The following is a 19,938-nucleotide window of genomic DNA, read 5'->3' as shown; positions in this document are numbered from 1 at the left end:
GCTTGCAGGAATGGGGTAGAGACAGGAAAAAGAGTTCTCATGGGGAACGAGGAAAAATTTGACCCCATGTCATTCTCTAGCAGCTCCCAAGTTACCCATTCCAGGAGGGAGACTCTTTTTGGCAGGTCCTGGATTTCTGGGACCTGCAGCACTGATTTCAATGGACAGAATCACGGACTACAAATACCACAGTGCTTCGGGATGTACCTTTTCAGAAAGCCTCCCTCCTGGATCTAGTAACTCAGCTCGAGATATGAACGTGCGGTGAAAGGGCAACCTGGAAGAAGCAGACGCTCCGCACCCCCATCCCCACACTCTACCTTAAAAATTCTTTCAAAGCCCCGCCCCCTCCGTCCCAAGTTCCTCTTTCCGGCAGGGCGGGAAGCCAGGCGCGTGAAAGGGGCGGGGCCGATGCTGAAAGAAAGTTTTACGGCCGCTTTTCGGCGACCCGTAGGAAGCGCTGCCGGCGGCTCTCGAAGGTAAGGGGGGGAGGGGGAGAGAGCGCGTGGAGGAGGGGCAGCCCTGCGTGAAGAGGGGGTGCTTCTTCGGCTCCGAGGTCGCGTGCTGGGCTCCGAATGGGGTAAGGCGATGAGAGTTGGAAAGATATACTGGAACTAGGGTGAAAAGTTTGGGGCGCCGTTAAACAAAGAGAAGCGCGCGGTAATTGGTAAATGCGGCGAAGGGAACGCGTTCTGCTGAAATGTCGGAGGACGGAGAACGATTTGGGCGGTGTGGGGGCCCCTTGATAAGAGTGACGCGGCGGAGGGGAGTGGTTTGCTGGGGGGGGGGGTGTTTAAGTACAGCTGACTGTCCGAGAGAAAAAGCCCGGCTTTCTGGACGCTTTCAAAAGCTGCGCCCCTCCCGGAGGAACATCCCTCCCCCCCAGCGAATTTTGGAAGTGGCGATTCGGATCCGGAGAATCCGGCTTCCGAGTGGTCGTTAAAGTGGGGTGGGGGGGGGGGAGCAGAAGGACCTGGCTTCTCTTGAATCCCGGGGTCGCAGCCTTAGTGGCCATTTAAAACTGGTCAGCGTCGCTTGGCTGCATCGGTGTTTTCTAGAGTTTCCGTAAACCGTCTCTTTCTAGCGCACGTGCAGGCGACGGAGGATCCAGATCCCAATCTCGGCTCTGGTAACCACAGCTGAGATTGTGACGTTATAATGCCTCATTCCGCCAATAAGATCCAACCGCATCAGTGATGTCACAATGGCTTGAATGCCCTTTACTTTAGTCCATACGAGGGGGTGCTGAAAAGTTCTCAGCCCAATTGTCATTTTGCCACTGTAGCTGAACATAAGAATTTGCCACCGCTGGGTCAGACCAGAGGTCCATCCCGCGGCGGCCCTACAGGCCCATCACCTGTGCAATGGTCCCTGACTATTCCATAACCTACCTCAACTCCTATCTGTACCCCTCAATCCCCTTATCCTCTAGGAACCTATCCAAACCTGCTTTGAAGCCCTGAAAAGAGGGTTAACTTCTTTCGTTAAGTGCCAATTTGCAGAAACGAAATTCTCTGTTTTGACCTTGTTTCAGATCATCGATTGAACCATATGTCCAGTCATTCTCTTCTTGGCTGGGCTGAGAACTTTTCAGCACCCCCTGGTAGTGTGCAGAGTTTCAGTCTCTGGTAACCAACAGCTGAGATTGTGATGTCATAATGCTTCATTCCGCCAATAAGATCCAACCGCATCAGTGTTGTCACAATGGCTTGAATGCCCTTTACTTTAGTACATACCAGGGGGGTGCTGAAAAGTTCTCAGCCCAACCAACCAACTTCCTGAATTCTGAGTAGAAAGTTGAAAACTGGCTCTCATTTGAAACAGAAATAGACCCAGGCAAGTTAGCACCACAGAATTAAAAATGAAATTGCTTGGAGAGTGTGTTGCTCAATTTAATACACCCAACTTGTCCTATGATCTGTTAAGTGATACTGTATTATTATTTAGTGGTAACAAGTGGCGAATTTTTCTAAATCTGTTACTCGGCATATGTTTAATATTTGATACAACTGTTACAACGCTGCACTGGGTATGAGTAAGTGAGGAAAATTGGAACGATAATTTTATTGACCATATAAACTCATAAGGGCATAGCGAGATGTTAAATCATCACATTGTTTGGTAAAGCATCAACCATAAAGTCGTCATTTCGTGTACCTTTCTTGTTTATTATATTCTGCAATTTATAAATGATTTTATAAACTTTTTTTTTTTTTGTAAAAACAATCTTTTGGTGCAACAGTAGTCACGCACGGCTCTACGAATATCTCTTATCCTCACGAGAACACACTAATGTGACCATAAGTAAGTGAAAATGCTGGTGAATAGTGAAAATGGGTTATTTTGCTTCGTGCGAAGAAGCAAAACTGGGCTACTTTTGTTATGTGCGAATAAGCGAATTCATAAATATGGAACACGCGGATAATGAGGGCGCGCTGTGCTGCTTTTCTGTGGTATAACCAAAGCAGTTTACGTGTCCTATGTGGGTACTTTCACCGGCTCACAATCTAAATATATCATAATGATATGTTTCTATAGTGCCTGCTCGATCACGACTCTAAACTTGACATGCGTGACCCCCATTTGGAAATCTCTGCAATAGGGAATTAGTCTTTTCTTGTGGGTTTAGAGGCAGGCGTGTAGGTTTCTAAAGAACCCAAGAAAAGAGAATTATCTGGGATGAGCCGCTGGAAGAACACATCAAAAACAGGTGCACTCTGGGTGCTAATAAGCCATACACTAATTGCAGTGTTAGCGCGCGACGGCATAGCCAATAATAAATTGGAAATTTTCCCACACTCTGGTGTGCTGTCTTTACTTTTTATATGGGAGGAAGGAGTGGCCTAGTGGTTAGAGCAGTGGTCTCAAACTCAAACCCTTTGCAGGGCCACATTTTGGATTTGGCGGTACTTGGAGGGCCGCAGAAAAAAATAGTTAATGTCTTATTAAAGAAATTACAATTTTGCATGAGGTAAAACTCTTTATAGTTTATAATTCTTTCCTTTTGGCTAAGTTTTAATAATAATATTGTAATTTATAGCTAAAGAGATATGATCAAGAAATTGTTTTATTTTACTTTTGTGAGTATGATAAACATATCGAGGGCCTCAAAATAGTACCTGGCGGGCCGCGAGTTTGAGACCACTGGGTTAGAGCAACAGCCTCAGCACCCTGAGGTAGGTTCAAATCCCACGCTGCTCCTTGTGACCCTGGGCAAGTCACTTAATCCCCCCATTTCCCCAGGTACACCAGGTAGATTGTGAGCCTGCGAGTACCTGATTGTAAACCGCTTAGATAACTTCGATAGGCGGTATATAAATATCTAAAAATAAATAAACTATATATCAAATCATACTCTCTTTTATGATGTTTTAAGTGTTTAATTGATTATTAATGGATTTATGTTTCTAATTGAGAAATTTGTAGATGATTTTTTGCACTGTATACACCAGGGGTAGGGAACTCCGGTCCTAGAGAGCCATATTTCCAGTCGGGTTTTCAGGATTTCCCCAATGAATATGCATGAGATCTATTTGCATGCACTGCTTTCAATGCCTATTCATTGGGGAAATCCTGAAAACCCGACTGGAATACGGCTCTCCAGGACCGGAGTTCCCTACCCCTGTGCTAGAGCCATGGAAAGGATCTTCCTATAGTACAGGGGTAGGGAACTCCGGTCCTCGAGAGACGTATTCCAGTCGGGTTTTCAGGATTTCCCCAATGAATATGCATTGAAAGCAGTGCATACAAATAGATCTCAAGCATATTCATTGGGGAAATTCTGAAAACCCGATTGGAATACGGCTCTCGAGGACCGGAGTTCCCTACCCCTGGTCTACGCTAACGTGTACCCTGGTTCTAAATTATGTTCGCATCTGTTTACTTGGGATTAATATCTTTTCATATATAAATTGATAAATATACTTTTTACTCACGTCAGTGTATCCAAGTGTGACAAATTTATTGCAACGTGCTGCTGTTTATTAATTTGCATGTTTTTGGTTTCTCTTTATGAGTTTGTGCTACTGCGTAACACTCACCAATTATTCAGTGGTCGATGACATCATTTGTTGTTAGTGTTTTGTCATCAACTGATGTATTATTTTACCTTTGGCTAACAATTGTTTTATGATGATGTAACATTATCCCCCTCTTTTACTAGGGTGCGCTAACCGGTTAGCACGCATTAGCATTTAGCGTGTGCTAAATTGATTAGCGCACCTTAGTAAAAGAGGGCCTATGTTCTTAACGTTATATGTGTCATATATGCTCGTGGGCTCCTGAGGCAGGCCATATTGGCCAAAACACGTGCGTGTCGGGCAGCCGCACAGATTTCCACGATTGCGGAATAAAGTTGCACACCGAGATCACTAAATTTCTCCACTGTGGTTGGTTGTTTTTTTTTTTACTTTTAGCTCATGCCACTTTTGAGTGGCAAGTCAAGTTAATAGCAGATGTTGGTGCCATTTAGTAAACGCAGCTAACAAACTCCAAAATTAAAATAGTGTATGGGTCAGAATCATGCTTACTTTGCAGGCATGAACTCTTACAGCTGCCCTGGAGCAGCATGCCTGTAATTTAATTATGCCTGTGGATTAGCATATTTTAAAATCTTGCTTACGTACACACTATTACCAGCAAAGTACTTGCAGTCATACCAAAATGTGTACTTTTCAGCAGTTTGTATTTTATAAGATAACATAAGACTAGCCATACTGGGTCAGACCAATGGTCCATTAAGCCCAGTAGCCCGTTCTCACAGTGGCCAATCCAGGTCACTAGTACCTGGCCAAAACCCAAGGAGTGGCAACATTCCATGTAGAATCCCCAAAGAGTAACAAAAGATTCCAGAATCCCAAGGAGTGGCAACATTCCATGTAGAATCCCCAAAGAGTAACAAAAGATTCCAGAATCCCAAGGAGTGGCAACGTTCCATGTAGAATCCCCAAAGAGTAACAAAAGATTCCGGAACCCCAAAGAGTAGCAACATTCCATGCTACCGATCCAGGCCAAGCAGTGGCTTCCCCCATGTCTTTCTCAATAACAGACTATGGACTTTTCCTCCAGAAACTTGTCCAAACCGTTCTTAAAACCAGCTACGCTATCCGCTCTTACCATGACCTCAGGCAATGCGTTCCATAGCTTAACTATTCTCTGAGTGATTATGTGAGTATGAAATTTGTTTTTATAAAATGACCCCCTTTTTTTTGTACTTAAGTTCTGTTACCAGATGGAAATGTAATGGAGAAAAGCTTGATAAATTTATACAGCTGGTAGCTAGGAGACTAGTCCTAGGGGTCATGATGGCCATTTTTTGAGTTGGATGGACGGGAGCAGAGGGGAACCACTCCTATCGGGCCCCATTTTAATTACCAACAATCGCCTATGGCAGGGGTGTCCAATGTCGGTCCTCGAGGGCCGCAATCCAGTCGGGTTTTCAGGATTTCCCCAATGAATATGCATTGAAAGCAGTGCATGCACACAGATCTCATGCATATTCATTGGGGAAATCCTGAAAACCCGACTGGATTGCGGCCCTCGAGGACCGACATTGGACACCCCTGGCCTATGGGTAAGATCTGGAATAATGGTGGGGTGAGAAAGAATTCTGAAAGGCATGTGGGTAAGAGGGAATATATATTAGGGAATCAATTCAAATCGATTCACTTTCTAAAAAAATTGGACTCGCCGATTCAGTGTGACCTGAAGCCTCCGGGTCTCTTGCAGCAGCAGCAGTGGTGGTGGTCGGTGGGAAGAGGCAGTACTCGGAACAGGCTGCTCCTGGCCTGCCCCGCTGGGACTTTCCCTTTGCCGTGTCACTGATGACATGACTGACACGGCAGAAAGAAGCCCTGGTGGGGCAGGTCAGAAGCAGCCTGTTTAGTGTGCTGCCTCTTTCCGTCAGCCACTGCTGCTGCTTTTGATGTCCTGTATGTTAGATCTCATGGTGGAGGGGGGTCGGTTGGGAGCTGCTGCACAGGGGGATAGGATGGAGGAATAGATGCAACAAAGAGGTAGAAAGGGGGTGAGAGGGAGAAATACTGCATATGGTGGAGGGAAGGGAAACATGCATGGAGAAGAGAGGGAAACATGTTGGACATAGGGTGAAGGGCAGGGGGGAGAAAGAAATGTTGCACATGATAATGGACAGGAGGAAGATAGAGATGCTGCATGGAGGGGAATAGAGAAATTTGACTAAGACACAAGGCAGGGAGAGAGAGAGAGATGGTAAACAGTGGGAAATTAATAGAAATATTGGATATGGCAGTGGAAGGGAAGGTACAGAGATGGAAGATGGATGGTGAGCACAGAGAAAGAGAAGAAAACGTCAAATGGGCAGGAGACCCTGGTGAACTAGTTAACAGAAGACAAACAGAAACCAACATGATTTGAATAATAAAATGACCAGAGAATAAAAGGTAGAAAAAAAAATTTTATTTTCTATTTTGTAATTTCAATGTCACATTTGAAATGTGTATCCTGCCAGAACTGGTGATAGGTCCTAGCTCAAGCTCGCTGTCTAACAGAGAGAGGAAAAGTCTTTGTTTTTTGTTTACACCACAGCACCTGCTTGTGGTTGGAGAGGGCAAAGAAGAGTGGGTGAAGAGGCTACAAAATAAACTTGCCAGGACGTTTAAAAAAAAAAAAAAAAAAAATGCTTGATTGGGCAGGAAAAGTGAATCGAACTGAATCAGCATCAGTCAGTGGGCCGAATTGAAAGTTTCCCATGAATTGGGCAGCACTAGTTCCTAGCATTCTGGACCATTAGACACATTGCAGTACAAAGAAGATTAGGCTCTTACCTCGGTAATCTTCTTTCTTGTATATGTCTAGTGGTCCTGAAGGCCCCCCCCCCCCCAGGGTGAATGGGCTTTGCCTGCCTTTTGCCTTAGGATTTTTCTGGATTTGAAGAATTTCCTATCTCTCTGAGAAGCTGAGAGGATGAAAATAAATTTTTTTTAAAAAAAAGAAGAAAAATTATGCATAGGTAAATCCTTATGACCATATATAGTCTGGCTTCAGTCTCTGCTTAATAATAGATCATGCAAGTAGCTGCTATCATAGTGCTGGATGCACAAATTAGGATGCTTTAAGTTATTTCCTATGTTTGTTACAGAGCAGAACAAAATTGTAGTGTCAGGGATTTTTCCTCGTTTTCCTCCTTTGTGGTTTTTTTAAAAAATTACAGTGATACTTGATTGCTTGTGTACAAACTGAGGGGGGCAGGAGCAGCTTCTTGGGAAAACATGATTGAAAGTTTTCTGTGAGCAAATTGCTAGTTCAGATATTAGTGGCCAGGACCACTAGACACATCTACAAGAAAGATTACCGAAATAAGAACATAATTTTTTAATGCACAGCTGCTACTATACATTTTAGAAACTGTTTTGACTCAGCCAGTGAAAAGAATGAATGAAGTACAATATATAAATGCATAGTTTATAATTTTAGAATACCATACCAAGTTTCTGAATTTTTGTTTTGTCCAAGACTTTATTGAATTCTAATATTTCCCCCCCCCCCCCAATAAACATTTTGACAACAATGAAACAGAAAAAGTTCAACTTCGAAGAGGCTTAGAATTTATTACCTAAAAGAAAAAAATATAAATTTATAAAGAAATTGTATTGACTCACTCTTGATATCTATATGTATACAAGATGTACACAGTGCTGGCCAAATTTATTATGGGTTTTGGCAATGCTGAGAACTTTCTGACAGTTAAAATCAGTGGAAACTGAATTGCTCTGTTTTAGCTGATGCTTACCGTATGGAATGTCTGTGCTGGGAACAGGTGTGCTTTTTCGGAATAACAGTTGAGATGGAAGACTTTTCATTGGCTGTCCAGGCCGGCTCAATTACATTTCAGCCCAGACTGCAGCAAATTATGAACTGTAGGATGATTAATTCCACAGACTGAAACACCAAATTTTGGAGGTTTCTTGGTATTTATTAAATATAAGGTATTTAGCAAATCTTTTCTAGCCATTAGCAAGAGTTTACGGTATATAATATTAATATTTAAATGTGGGACTGTAGTAATGGGTAAGAATTGTGATATCGGTCAGAAGAAGAGGACGCATCTAACAGAAGGGTCCATTTCATTTTCTTTTGGAAGAAACAACCTTAATGCAGAAGGAAATTGTTTGTAAGCTGAACACCTTACCGCAGTTTGTGTATGTCTGTTGAAAAAGTTGGCAAGAAGTGAAACTATTACCAAGAATAGCTACCTGTTGTTGCAGGGCCTTTTCCAGTGCCAGGGATGAATGAATATTGGTCAACATGTGTCTCCAGAACAGGCAAAACAGTGCTTGCAGCAGGAGTGGAGAGAACATAATAGTGGCAGTAAGTGTGAGAACTGCTTGTCTTCAACTTTTTAGAGCAGGTTTGAAGGCATGTTTTTTTCTTGAAAAAGCTATTGCTCACAGACGCCATGAAGAAGAAAAGAGGGCTGCAAGAACCCGAGGGAACGGTACAGTTTAGGGGGTGAAAAACTTAAGTGCACGATGGAAGAGCGGGACTTGGGTGTGATTGTATGTGATGATCTTAAGGTGGCCAAACAGGTTGAAAAGGTGATGGTGAAAGCTAGAAGGATGCTAAGTTGCATAGGGAGAGGTATGGCCAGTAGAAAAAAGGAGGTATTGATGCCTCTGTATAAGACTCTGCTGAGAACTCATTTAGAATATTGTGTACAATTCTGGAGGCTGCACCTGCAAAAAGATATAAAAAGGATGGAGGCGGTCCAGAGGAAGGCTACTAAAATGGTGTGTGGCCTTCGTCATAAGGCGTATGGGGACAGACTTAAAGGTCTCAATCTGTATATTTTTGAGGAAAGGCGGGAGAGGGGAGATATGATAAGAGACACGTTTAAATGCCTACGTAATATAAATGTGCACGAGTCGAGTCTTTCATTTGAAAGGAAACTCTGCAATGAGAGGGCATTAGATGAAGTTAAGAGGTGATACTTTTTTACGGAAAGGGTGGTAGATGTGTGGAACTTCTCCCGGAAGAGGTGGTGGAAACAAGAGACTGTGTCTGAATTCAAGCAGGTCTGGGAAAGGCACAAGAGATCTCTCAGAGAGAGAAAGAGATAATGGTTACTGTGGATGGGCACAGTAGATGGGCCATTTGGCCTTTATCTGCCGTCATGTTTCTATAACCATAAAGCTCTATGACCTCACAATGCAAAAAAGGTTGGTGGATGTGTTGATGTATCTCCCAGTGCAGGTGATATAGATGAAGACTGCATCTGAATTCAAGAAATCATGGAACAAGCAGACAGAGGATATCTAGGGATGGGCAGACTGGATTGACATTATTGTCTATCTGCCATCATTTTTCTATCTTCCCCAATTTTGCTTTCACTGACTTCAGGTGGAGGCTTATTTATTGCATCTAGTATACTTTTTAAGTAAGTCTTGAATATACACTTCTCAGGCTGTCTTCTAAGAACGCCCAGATTCCCATGGACATGTGACTCTGTGTTTGTGAACTCAACTCTCCTTATTACTGTATTTTTTTGTGCCATAAGACACACCTCACCATAAGACGCACCCTAGATTTAGAGGAGAAAAACAAGGAAAAAAACATTCTGAACCCAGGCTCTGCACCTAGCCCCCTCACTCCCTGCCAGGCTCTACACCCTGTCCCCCCAGTACCTTTTTAAATCCCCCCCCGCCCTCAGTACCTGTTAAAAACACCCTTATAGCCTGGTGGTCCAGTGTATTGGCACGGGCAGGAGCCAGCTTTCCACATTGCTGCTTGGACCCGCGCCGCTGCCTGAATGGCTGCCGTCAGTTCTTGTGGGACTCGCCAAGTTTAAAAACTGAATCAAATTTCTTATTATTTGTTTGGACTTTCTATAGTTTTAAATATTGTTTTATATATACACTATTTAAAATGCTGCTTGGGTTGGTTTTTTTTTTTTTTTTTTGTATGCATGCTCCTGTCAGTAAATTGGTTCATTCTAAATTTTTTTTTTTCCTTTTTCTATTTTACTGAGAGCTGTTCTTCCTGTGCTCATGTGAAGAATGTCTCCGGAAACCGCTTTAGGGGAAATATTTTATCTAGTAAAAAGTCAGGTCCGGAACTGAGAACTTTAAACCAACAGTGTGTAAACAACTGGAAGGTGTCTAAATGTTTAGTTCCTGTGGGAAAGCTGAGAAAAGCACTAGGAGATGGTTCAGTGCATTGCCATGGTGTCACTCCTCCTTGCTGGTGCTTCCTAATTATTCTTTTATATTTTAGAAGATGTTAAAACTCTTTGAGATTCTCTTCTATGTATTGCTGATCTTTGCAGTTTAAGCTTGATTCTGTTGAATATGGCAACGATGCAGCGATGAAAGGCCATTTGAAAACTTTAAACTTTGCTGTGTTTGTAGAACATTATTTCGTTAGCTTGAAGAGATGAGGTTTGTTGTGACACGTTTCCGTTGTAAGTATGATTTTTACTGCAGTGATATTTAAGGGGTTTATGAAGAGAAGGGATTGGGATTTAGCTTGCATGCACGTGTGGTTTTCTCCAAGGACAAGCCAGACTGAATCCCTACATGTGGGTAGGATCATCCCAACAGAGCTCAGTGTGGATCCTGCCCAGCTCACTCCAGCTGTAAGAAGCTTTTGGCAGTGGTTTTCCACTGCACATGCATGAGTGTCTTCATACCTAATATGCAGGCACAGAAGGTCATGTCCGAGTGATCTCCTTTTCAGTGCTTATTTAATTTTTCTGTCTTCCTGAACAGTATTTTTTTTTTTTCTCCCTTGCACACTTTTTTTTGTTGTTTTCTGCCCTTCCTAATTCATTTTTTGTAGCCTGTTTGGCCTTTTAAGTGTGTGTGTGTTTTTTTTTGTTTGTTTTCAGTTCCTGAGGCCCTCTTAGGTCGGAGCACTGAACTCAATTTGAGGAAAGCCTGTTTTTGAGCCTTTCTGATTTTGCTGTGGTAGTTTTTGCCCTGTCCCAGAACACCCCCAGTGGTTTCAAGCAATGTGTCCAGTGCAACAGGGTGGTGATTGACATAGGTCCACACAGTTGGTGCGTGGGGTGCTTGGGGCCTGACCATGATCTTACTGTGCTCTTTCTGTAAAAATGCAGTAAAGGATACAGGTGGCCTATCAGTTCCCACCAGAGGGAACTTTAAGGATCCATAATGTCCAGTCCATCAGAATCAGCATGGACTTCCTCGATGTTAATGCACTCCCAGTGTTGAATGGTACCCTGTAACCATCGGGAGTCTCCCATCCCTCAATATTGGTTCCAGGGTCTACTACCAATGCCTATTCTGCATTGGCCCTGACACCAAGGATATGTGTTGATTTGAGGACGTTGTCTTCGTCCTTGGCACCAACAGATTCAATGTGTGGAAGCTCTGAAGCGTCTGCATTGCTGGCACCCAAGCATTGGTACTGAAAGGACTGATTCCCCCTCCCCCCCTCTGTTGCCTCAGCCCCCATGCAGCTCATAATATCAGATCCATGGCTGCATCAATTAGCCCACTTGAAGTCAGCCTCCACTGAGGAGATAGGCAGAGCTCTAGCATGGTCGTCACTCGTTCACCTCTCGCTCCTGTCTCAAGCAGAATATCTGGCACGACAGTCAATTTGGTCGGACAAACCTGCAGAATTTGTTGGTGTTTGGAATCCAACTCCATCCTCCTAGGCTCACTTTGTTCTGTTCCGGGATGCACCTCAACAATCAGTCTGTGTATAGTTCGAAGTGGTTTTGTATCTCAACTAGTCTTGCTGTTGCTAGACTCTGTTGTCTTAAGGTGGTACTTTTAAAACCAATAGGAGGAAATTTTTTTTCACTTTGATAATACTTAAGCTCCGGAACACATTGCCAGAGGTTGTGATAAGAGCAGATAGCGTAGATGGTTTTAAGAAAGGTTTGGACAATTTCTTGGAGGAAAAGTCCGTAGTCTGTTATTGAGAAAGACATGGGGGAAGCTACTGCTTGCCCTGGATCGGTAGCATGGAATGTTACTACTCCTTGGGTTTTGGACAGGTATTAGTGACCTGGATTGGCCACCGTGAGAACGGGTTACTAGGCTTGATGGACCTTTGGTCTGACCCAGTAAGGCTATTCCCAGATTTAAGGATTCAGTCTGTCTTGCTTGTCATTGGAGAAAGCAAAATTATCCGTAGCAGGTATTCTCTGAGGACAGCAGGACAGGAATCCTTATACCCCTTCCATCTTCCCTTGGAGTTGAATACCTTTAGGTATTTTTTGTTACTGAGGATTCATGCATCTATGGTGGGGACCACTGCCAAAAGCTGTAGTGCCTTGGGCAGCGTCCACACTGGGCTCATTTGGGATGATGTAAGGATTCCTGTCCTGCTGTCCTTGGAGAATACCTGCTACAGGTAAAAAATTTTACTTCCTTCTTTAGTAGCTCAAGGCAAGTTTTGTTTAGTTACAGTAGGTGGCTTTCCTGTCCTTGAAAGGCTTACAATTCCAAGTTTGTACCTGAGACAGTGGGAGGTTAAATGACTTGTCCAATGTTGCAAGGAGCCTTGGCAAACCCAAAAAACTCTGTGGAGTGACGATGTTCCTAAATGGACTTTATTTGAAAGTGTCAAAGTTCCAAAGATACACCGAAATCATCCGCATAAAATAATTCCATCTACATAAAAATAAATCATCCACATAAGAGCCTTAAAGGACCTAGTCCGCTAGGGATACAGGACCCAACACGGTCCGTGTTTCGACAAAAAGTCTTCTTCAGGGGTCCCTGAGGGTTCTATAAAGGTGAGTACGTGGGAAACAATTGTGTGGTGAGCTGGAAGTGAGAGACTGCTTGCATTTGCAATGGAAAGGGGCCAAGCAGTGTCTCGCTTCCGGTTCACCACACAGTTTTTTGGGGTTTTCTCTGGATTTTCTTCTTTGTGGATATTTTGGGGTCAATTCCTTTTGTTTTTTTTTTTTTTTTTGCAAGGAGCCTTAGCAGCATTCCTATATGCTGCTAGAACCGTTAGGCTAGTTTTGCACTCGCAACTTAAGGGCTCCTTTTACTAAGCTGCGCTAGCGGTTTTAGCACGCGCTAGACGCTAACGCCCCCATTGAGCTGGCGTTAGTCTTTGGCGCATAGCACGGGGTTAGCGCGCGGGGCAATGTAGCGCGCGCTAAAAACGCCAGCGCGCCTTAGTAAAAGGAGCCCTAAGTGTTGTGTGCTCTTGATCGTATTTGGATTTGGGAAACAAACAGTGGCTGAAATTAGCATCTTTTGGATATGGTAAAAGCGGTTAGCTTAGTTGGGTTTAAAAAAAAAAAAAATTTGGATGAGTTCTTGACAGAAACATCCATAAATTAAGGAAGACTTGAGAAGACCTGCTTATCCCTGGCAGCAAATAGCATGGAATCTTGCTACTTATGACTTGAATTGTTCACGGTTGGAAACATGATTCTAGGCTTGATGGATCTTTCCTCTAACACAGTATAGTATTTTTTAAATTGCAGCCTTCCCTGTGTTCGTGTCTTCTTGCAAAACAATAACAGTAGTGTTCCTCTTAATGAGAAACATTTTCTCGCTCCTCCTTCCTCCAAATGTTTTATCTAGTCTTTTTGTATATTTTGCATACCATCTTCAGATGCAGCTTAAAATCTAAATACATATCTGTGGGACTTTTTGTTCAAATTAATAATCATCTGGGAAGTGCCTACTAATGGTGTATTTTAATTGGTGCACACAGGTACTTCCCTCTTAGACCACATTTTCCTGCTTGACTCGAGTGAAAGACAAATATTTTACCAAAGGCTTGCCATGGGATTCCGGTTGGTTGTTTTCTACATTTTTCTGCCAAGGTATTCTCTTCCTCTGTCCTTCACCCCAGCCCTACCTCTCATTAACATTGCTAATTTGAAGTGAGAGAGCTCCTTGTCAACATATTAGACAAATTAGCTGTAGGGTGTGTTTAGACTTTGTTGATGCATTGCAGACATCACCTTGCTCCATATTAATTAATCAGATGAAAGCCTACGAAATGATTATTTAGAAAGAAAACAATTTTTGAATTGGTAAGTTCTTCAGCTGGTGGACAGCAATTGGTTTTCATGGACGCGCACCAGGTGTCTCTCTGTTTATTCTTCTCTCTTCTGATATCTTCCTTGGGTAAAAGGATATGTTTATTTTGCAGATCAGGGTTTCATTATTGGCCTTGCTGTTAACATGCGTTACATTACATTGATGTCTTCTATCCCGCCAATACCTTTCAGTTCTAGGCGGTTTACAACAAGAAATTAGCCTGGGCATTCCCAGGGAGATTACAAGGTTGATGGCTATAGTATGCGTTGGGATCTGGGAATGGAAGATACCGTTATCCTTGGGAAAAAAAATCATTGGGTGGCGACACATGTTGGTTATGTTCTCCTGGCCATTTGGACTAAACAACTTAAAGATAAGTGCAATTTAAAACATGTTTACTATTTAAAGTAGTTGAAGTGAAAAGAGACTGAAAATTTATGATATAAAGAGTGAAGTTAAGGGCTCATGAAAAGGTGGGTCTCCCACACTTAATGCAGGCTTAACTGTGGCTACAAAGCCTTAGCCCAAATTGATAGAGTCTCTGTAATACTGTACAGAAAATAATGCCTAGTATTAAGAGTTTCCTACTTCAACCTGGAATTTTCCATTTCTAAACTTAGACGTCCAAGTTTGTCTTCAGTAGGGAAGAAAGCGAAATCCGGTAACTTTACTGTTATAATTCAGCTTCGTTCATAGTAACGCTATGAGTAGGATTCTGGGACGGTAATTATAGTTTTGGATGAGTTGAGCCTTGGTGAAGATAGACCTAATTGGGGAAATTCTTCTTGGTTTTGTGTGGGTGTGTTTTTATGGCTTTTTTTTTGTTGGTTTGTTTTTTTGAATGATGTCTCTTGAAAAAAAAAAATCCCTTAAGCTATGGACAGCGGTGGTTTGTAGGAGGTGACAATGGTTCTGGATATTTAAAATTTTTAAATCCCTTCTTAAAAGTATGGTAAACTGATGGAGTTCCTACAGCCTTGTGTGTTTAAACCCCCCCCCCCCCCATAAAACAGCCTCAGGGTTTCTCTGTTGGGTTAATGGTGGGGCAGAAATGATCCTCAAACATTTTTGCCTTGTCGCCAACTCGGGTTCAAAATGGCGGCTCTTCTTGTCTGGGAGTTAAACTGCCAAATAGAGCTTTTTGGTAACTGGGCAGTACCATCTAGGGATTGAATGATTTAATTTAATTTTAGCATTTATATACCGCTTCTAGCCTTCTCGCTTCAGGTACTCAAGTATTTCTCCATACCTATCCCGGTGGGCTCATAATCTGACTAATATATCTGGGGCAGTGGAGTGTTTAAGTGAATTGCCCAGGGCCACAAAGAGCAGTCCTGGATTTGAACCCACAACCTCGGGGTGCTGAGACTGCAGCCCTAACCACTAGGCCCGCTGCTCCACGCCTAATCCTACCTCACCACTAACCCATCAGGGAAAACCCTAGTGAGTGCGAGGGGAGGGGGCGTTTGGGACCAATTTGGGGGATTGATAGGTTTACATGAGATATATATATATAATGCTGTGACTTTGGAGGTAACTTTAAATAACTCTCCGGGATGGGAAAATGAGTCCCTGTGGAGACGGGGAAAAATTTGTCCCCATGTCGCATAACAAAAAAAGGATATACCGCAGTTACCTCTCGGTTCAGAGCGCTTAACAAAAGATAAAATTATTGAACGTTCGCACTTGTTCACAATCGGCTATTCAAAATATTTGCCAAACAGATATGTTTTCAGGCTTTTCCTAAAAGCCTGATAAGAAATGGAAGTTGATATAAAGTTACCAATTTTGTTTATCCCACATTCCAGCCTAATACGATAACAGTCCTACCAAAAAATCATTTATAGACGCTTCCTTTAACAAATGAAAAATCAAAAAAATTGTAGACCTCGCAAATGTTTCCTGTTGGCAAAATTCAAAGTGGTTGAGAAGGTAGCTTGGATAATAACCCACACAAAGCCTCAAAAATATGTATAACCAAACTAGAGGTCTGCATGGGAACGGGGATCGCGGGAATCCCACGGTTCCCGCGGGAGTCCAGCAGGAATCCCCCACTAACCACGGGACTCCCACGGGGACCCCCCTCTGGCCCACGGGACTCCCACGGGGATGGAAGGCTTTGGAAGCAGGGTTCGTCCATATAATATAATGGACACGTCAGCCTTAGTAAAAGAGGGGGTTTATAAGTTAATTACCTGAACAGAAAACAAAAAAAGGGTTTCATCCAAAGAGATTCCACAAGGAAAACAGCAGCGCAAACACAAAAGAAACTGGAATTGATGATCCTGTTAGAAGTAATTGCTGCTTTTTATGGGGACGAGCGGGGATGGAGATAATTCCTTGCGGGGACGGGTGGGGACGGAGAGGATCCTGGCGGGGATGGGCAGGGATGGGTGGGATTTCTGTCCCCACGCAAATCTCTAAACCAAACTTGAAAATCGCTCTTGCCTCGACGGACAACCAATTCGGCTTTTGATAATACTGTGACGCATGATCGGATTTTTTTCATCTCTAACTTTTGAGTACAAGCACATCAAATGGATGGTGTAAATGTTTGCTCCTAACTAGGACTGTGGAGTTGGAGTCTGAAGCCATTTTTGGGCTGTGGAATCGGTGAAAATGTGCTGACTCCAACGCCCAACTCCTAATAGAGCAGGGGTCTCAAAGTCCCTCCTTGAGGGCCGAATCCAGTCGGGTTTTCAGGATTTCCCCAATGAATGTGCATGAGATCTATGTGCATGCACTGCTTTCAATGCATATTCATTGGGGAAATCCTGAAAACCCGACTGGATTCAGCCCTCAAGGAGGAACTTTGAGACCCCTGTAATAGAGTTAAAGGGTTCCTTTTACAAAGGCGCGCTAGCGGTTTAACGCACGTAATACCGCGCTAGCCGCTACGCCTCCTCTTGAACAGGTGGTAGTTTTTAGGCCAGTGCGGGGGTTAGTGCGTGATGAAAAGTTGCGTGCATTAACCCCGCGGGCGCGGCTTAATAAAAGGAGCCCAAAGTGTACGCCATGCAAATATTATAATGCTAAAATAATTTGATTATCCATTTATTTCAGGCTATGTTTTACTTTTTAGAATATATTTTGATATCAAGTTCTTTGATTACAAAATGTAATATCTGAGTATTTTATGATATTTATATTAGTGAACGTGGCTCCTAGAGAATAACATTCAAAGCTTGTCCCTGCGAGCTCTGTCTCTGCCCTCGTGAACTCCTATATAGATATATAAATAAAGGAGTCAGATTCTGAGTTGAAATGGAGATACCCTAAATAAAAGTCCGAATCAGAAGGTTTTGTGTACCAACTCCACAGACCTGTTTCTAACTATATAAAGGTGCATAAATGGTAATATCCTATAATGCACAGTAGAGAATGACACGGTGACAAAATTCATCACCGTTCCCGTCCCCGCGGATAACCGCGGGAAATAATCCCATGGCATTTTCTAGTGTCTGTTTCAACCTCGGCCCTTCTACACCAGCATTCTTCAAAGCAAAGCTTGCGGGTCAGTGGTTGTGGCCATTCTACTCTGATTCTTATGGGAGCCAAGGATAATGCAGCCATTGTGACATCACTGATGTGATTGGCTCTTAGGCACTGGTGGAATGAGGCATTATGACATCACAGTATCTGCTCTGGAATGTTGCTGCTCAGTCTCAGCATTCTTCAAAGCAAAGCTTGCGGGTCAGTGGTTGTGGCCATTCTACTCTGATTCTTATGGGAGCCAAGGATAATGCAGCCATTGTGACATCACTGATGTGATTGGCTCTTAGGCACTGGTGGAATGAGGCATTATGACATCACAGTATCTGCTCTGGAATGTTGCTGCTCAGTCTCAGCATTCTTCAAAGCAAAGCTTGTGGATCAGTGGTTGTGGCCATTCATACTCTGATTCTTATGGGAGCCAAGGATAATGAAGCCATTTTGACATCACTGATGTGATTGGCTCTTAGGCACTGGTGGAATGAGGCATTATGACATCACAATATCTGTTCTGGAATGTTGCTGCTCAATCTCAGCATTCTTCAATGCAAAGCTTGCGGGTCAGTGGTTGTGGCCATTCATACTCTGATTCTTCCCTCTCTCCTTAACCCTTTCAGGACCATAAGGATCGTAGGCCAATTTTTGTGGTTTTGACGACATTTTTATGGTAAAAAGGGCTTGCAGATGCCAAAAAAGTGATTTTTTTTGTGAAATATCATTATTTTTATTTAAAAAAATCACACTTCTGGCTTATGGACAGTGTGGCAAGTGAATCTTCTCGTCAATCTAGCAACGACGCTAATGAATGAATGTCGGAACCAGTTTGTTTACATAAAGGCAGTATCATATGGAATCTGTACATATCAAATTTAGAACTGTAGACTATCCCAATCAAAATTTATAGGATTTTAAAGTTATGGGACAAATATGTCCCTTGGTCCTGAAAGGGTTAAAGAATGACATGAAGATGGTTTCCCGCAGGGACGGGAACGGTGATGAATTTTGTCACCGTTTCATTCTCTAATGCACAGGCCTAACACGCCTCCTATCTGCCATTGTCCCTGTTGGGTCCACACCCCCTTAGATTTATGTGTGTTTGAAATTAGAGCATACAAGCTATGGAATACTGACTAAGGGCAGTTGTGTTTTACTGTAATTGATGTTAGTTGATGCCAATTAGCAGGTAATCTATTAAGTTACATGCTCAACCGACCTTATTCTGTAAGTGTGCAAATTGCATACTAGTTGGAATCTTGGGGATGCAACTTTCTAGAATTAGAGGGATAGTAAATACACTTCTCCCCCCGTATTCGCTGTGATAGGGGATTAACAGAACTGCAAGTTCAGAAAAACTGCAAATAACTTTTTCATATGTTATTCGCTGTTTTCTATTAAAAACCATCGTGAATATGGTGAAACCGCGTATAACATGGTGGTAGACCTGGCCTGTTTCTGAAGGAGAGGCAAAACACGGTGAAGAAAGTGCTGGGAATTAGCGATTTCTCTATGCAAGCTGATGTAATTTGGGGGGGAGGAGCTAGCAAGCTTAAAACCGTGAATAATCGAAACCGCGAATATGGAGAGAGAAGTGTAGTGACAGATAAAGCCTGTATGGTCCATCTAGCCTTGATGACTAGAGTTTATTCCTGAGCAAATTCTGCACACGATATTTAAAATTTTTGCATTGTTTGTTTTTGCATAGAATTTTCCCATCATAAGGCCTGAAATTCCCTTCTACCTTTTTCCTTCCTCGGGCTCCAGCTTCCCCAGTTCCATCTCTCATTCCAGCTCCCATTAAGACCCCTAATTTTTTCCCCAATGTCTACATCTTATTTTTTGTCCTTCTCACCTGTCCTTCTTGCTTCTTCTCACCAGCTATCATTTTATCCCTCCCTAAGGCATATCCTAAAACTTGACCCCCCCCCCCCAAAAAAAAAAAAAAGTCCCCATGGTGAACACTCAACTTTGCTGACCCACTATCTGAAACTTACTTGCGCTGCTGTATGGCTCTCAGCCAAGGACTGTTGCAATGACGGGACTAAAATAACTTGGGTGGAGATATGAAATAAGGGAAAAATCCCAAGGTAGTGACTCATTGCATTGTAACCCAACAGATTCTAGTTTTGATTGGAATGGAAGAGCAATAGGAGTAAGCTGATAGATGAAAAAAAAAGTCATGCCTGCCAGTATTCATTCGGAGAAGTAAAGTTTGTGCCTTGTACGTCCCTTTTTATCCCTGTGTTGATAGGTTTAGTCATGTGGATTTGGGCCCTAACACATTTTAGCTCAAGCTGTATATGGACAAAAGATATTGATTATCCTTTGCAGAGAGAATCCGTAATGCACCCCAGAGGTCAAGGTTTGGAAACTACACTTTACTGATTTGGTAATAGCAGAAAAAAAACAGTGTGATGCCACAAACACTTCA

The 19,938-nt window shown here is 42.9% G+C and overlaps 1 protein-coding gene across 6 annotated transcripts in view; it reads left to right on the top strand.

Annotated features, from left to right (window-relative positions):
* The first annotated feature begins 342 nt into the window (after window positions 1-342).
* The window catches only part of AKAP13 (A-kinase anchoring protein 13), a 281,375-nt gene continuing 261,779 nt past the window's right edge, over window positions 343-19,938 (top strand). For 5 of the 6 annotated variants that reach the window (XM_033919577.1, XM_033919575.1, XM_033919574.1 and 2 more), the window contains exon 1: window positions 343-479. The gene's annotated coding sequence lies outside the window, so the exon portion shown is untranslated. Of the gene's footprint in view, window positions 480-510; window positions 581-19,938 lie in introns of those variants that run through there. The other variant, XM_033919572.1, reaches the window with a different exon arrangement.

Source organism: Geotrypetes seraphini, chromosome 14 (genome assembly GCF_902459505.1).
Source record: "Geotrypetes seraphini chromosome 14, aGeoSer1.1, whole genome shotgun sequence".
NCBI lineage: Eukaryota > Metazoa > Chordata > Amphibia > Gymnophiona > Dermophiidae > Geotrypetes > Geotrypetes seraphini.
The sequence above is the reverse complement of the archived record's forward strand: the minus strand, read 5'-3'. Positions and strand labels throughout refer to the sequence as shown.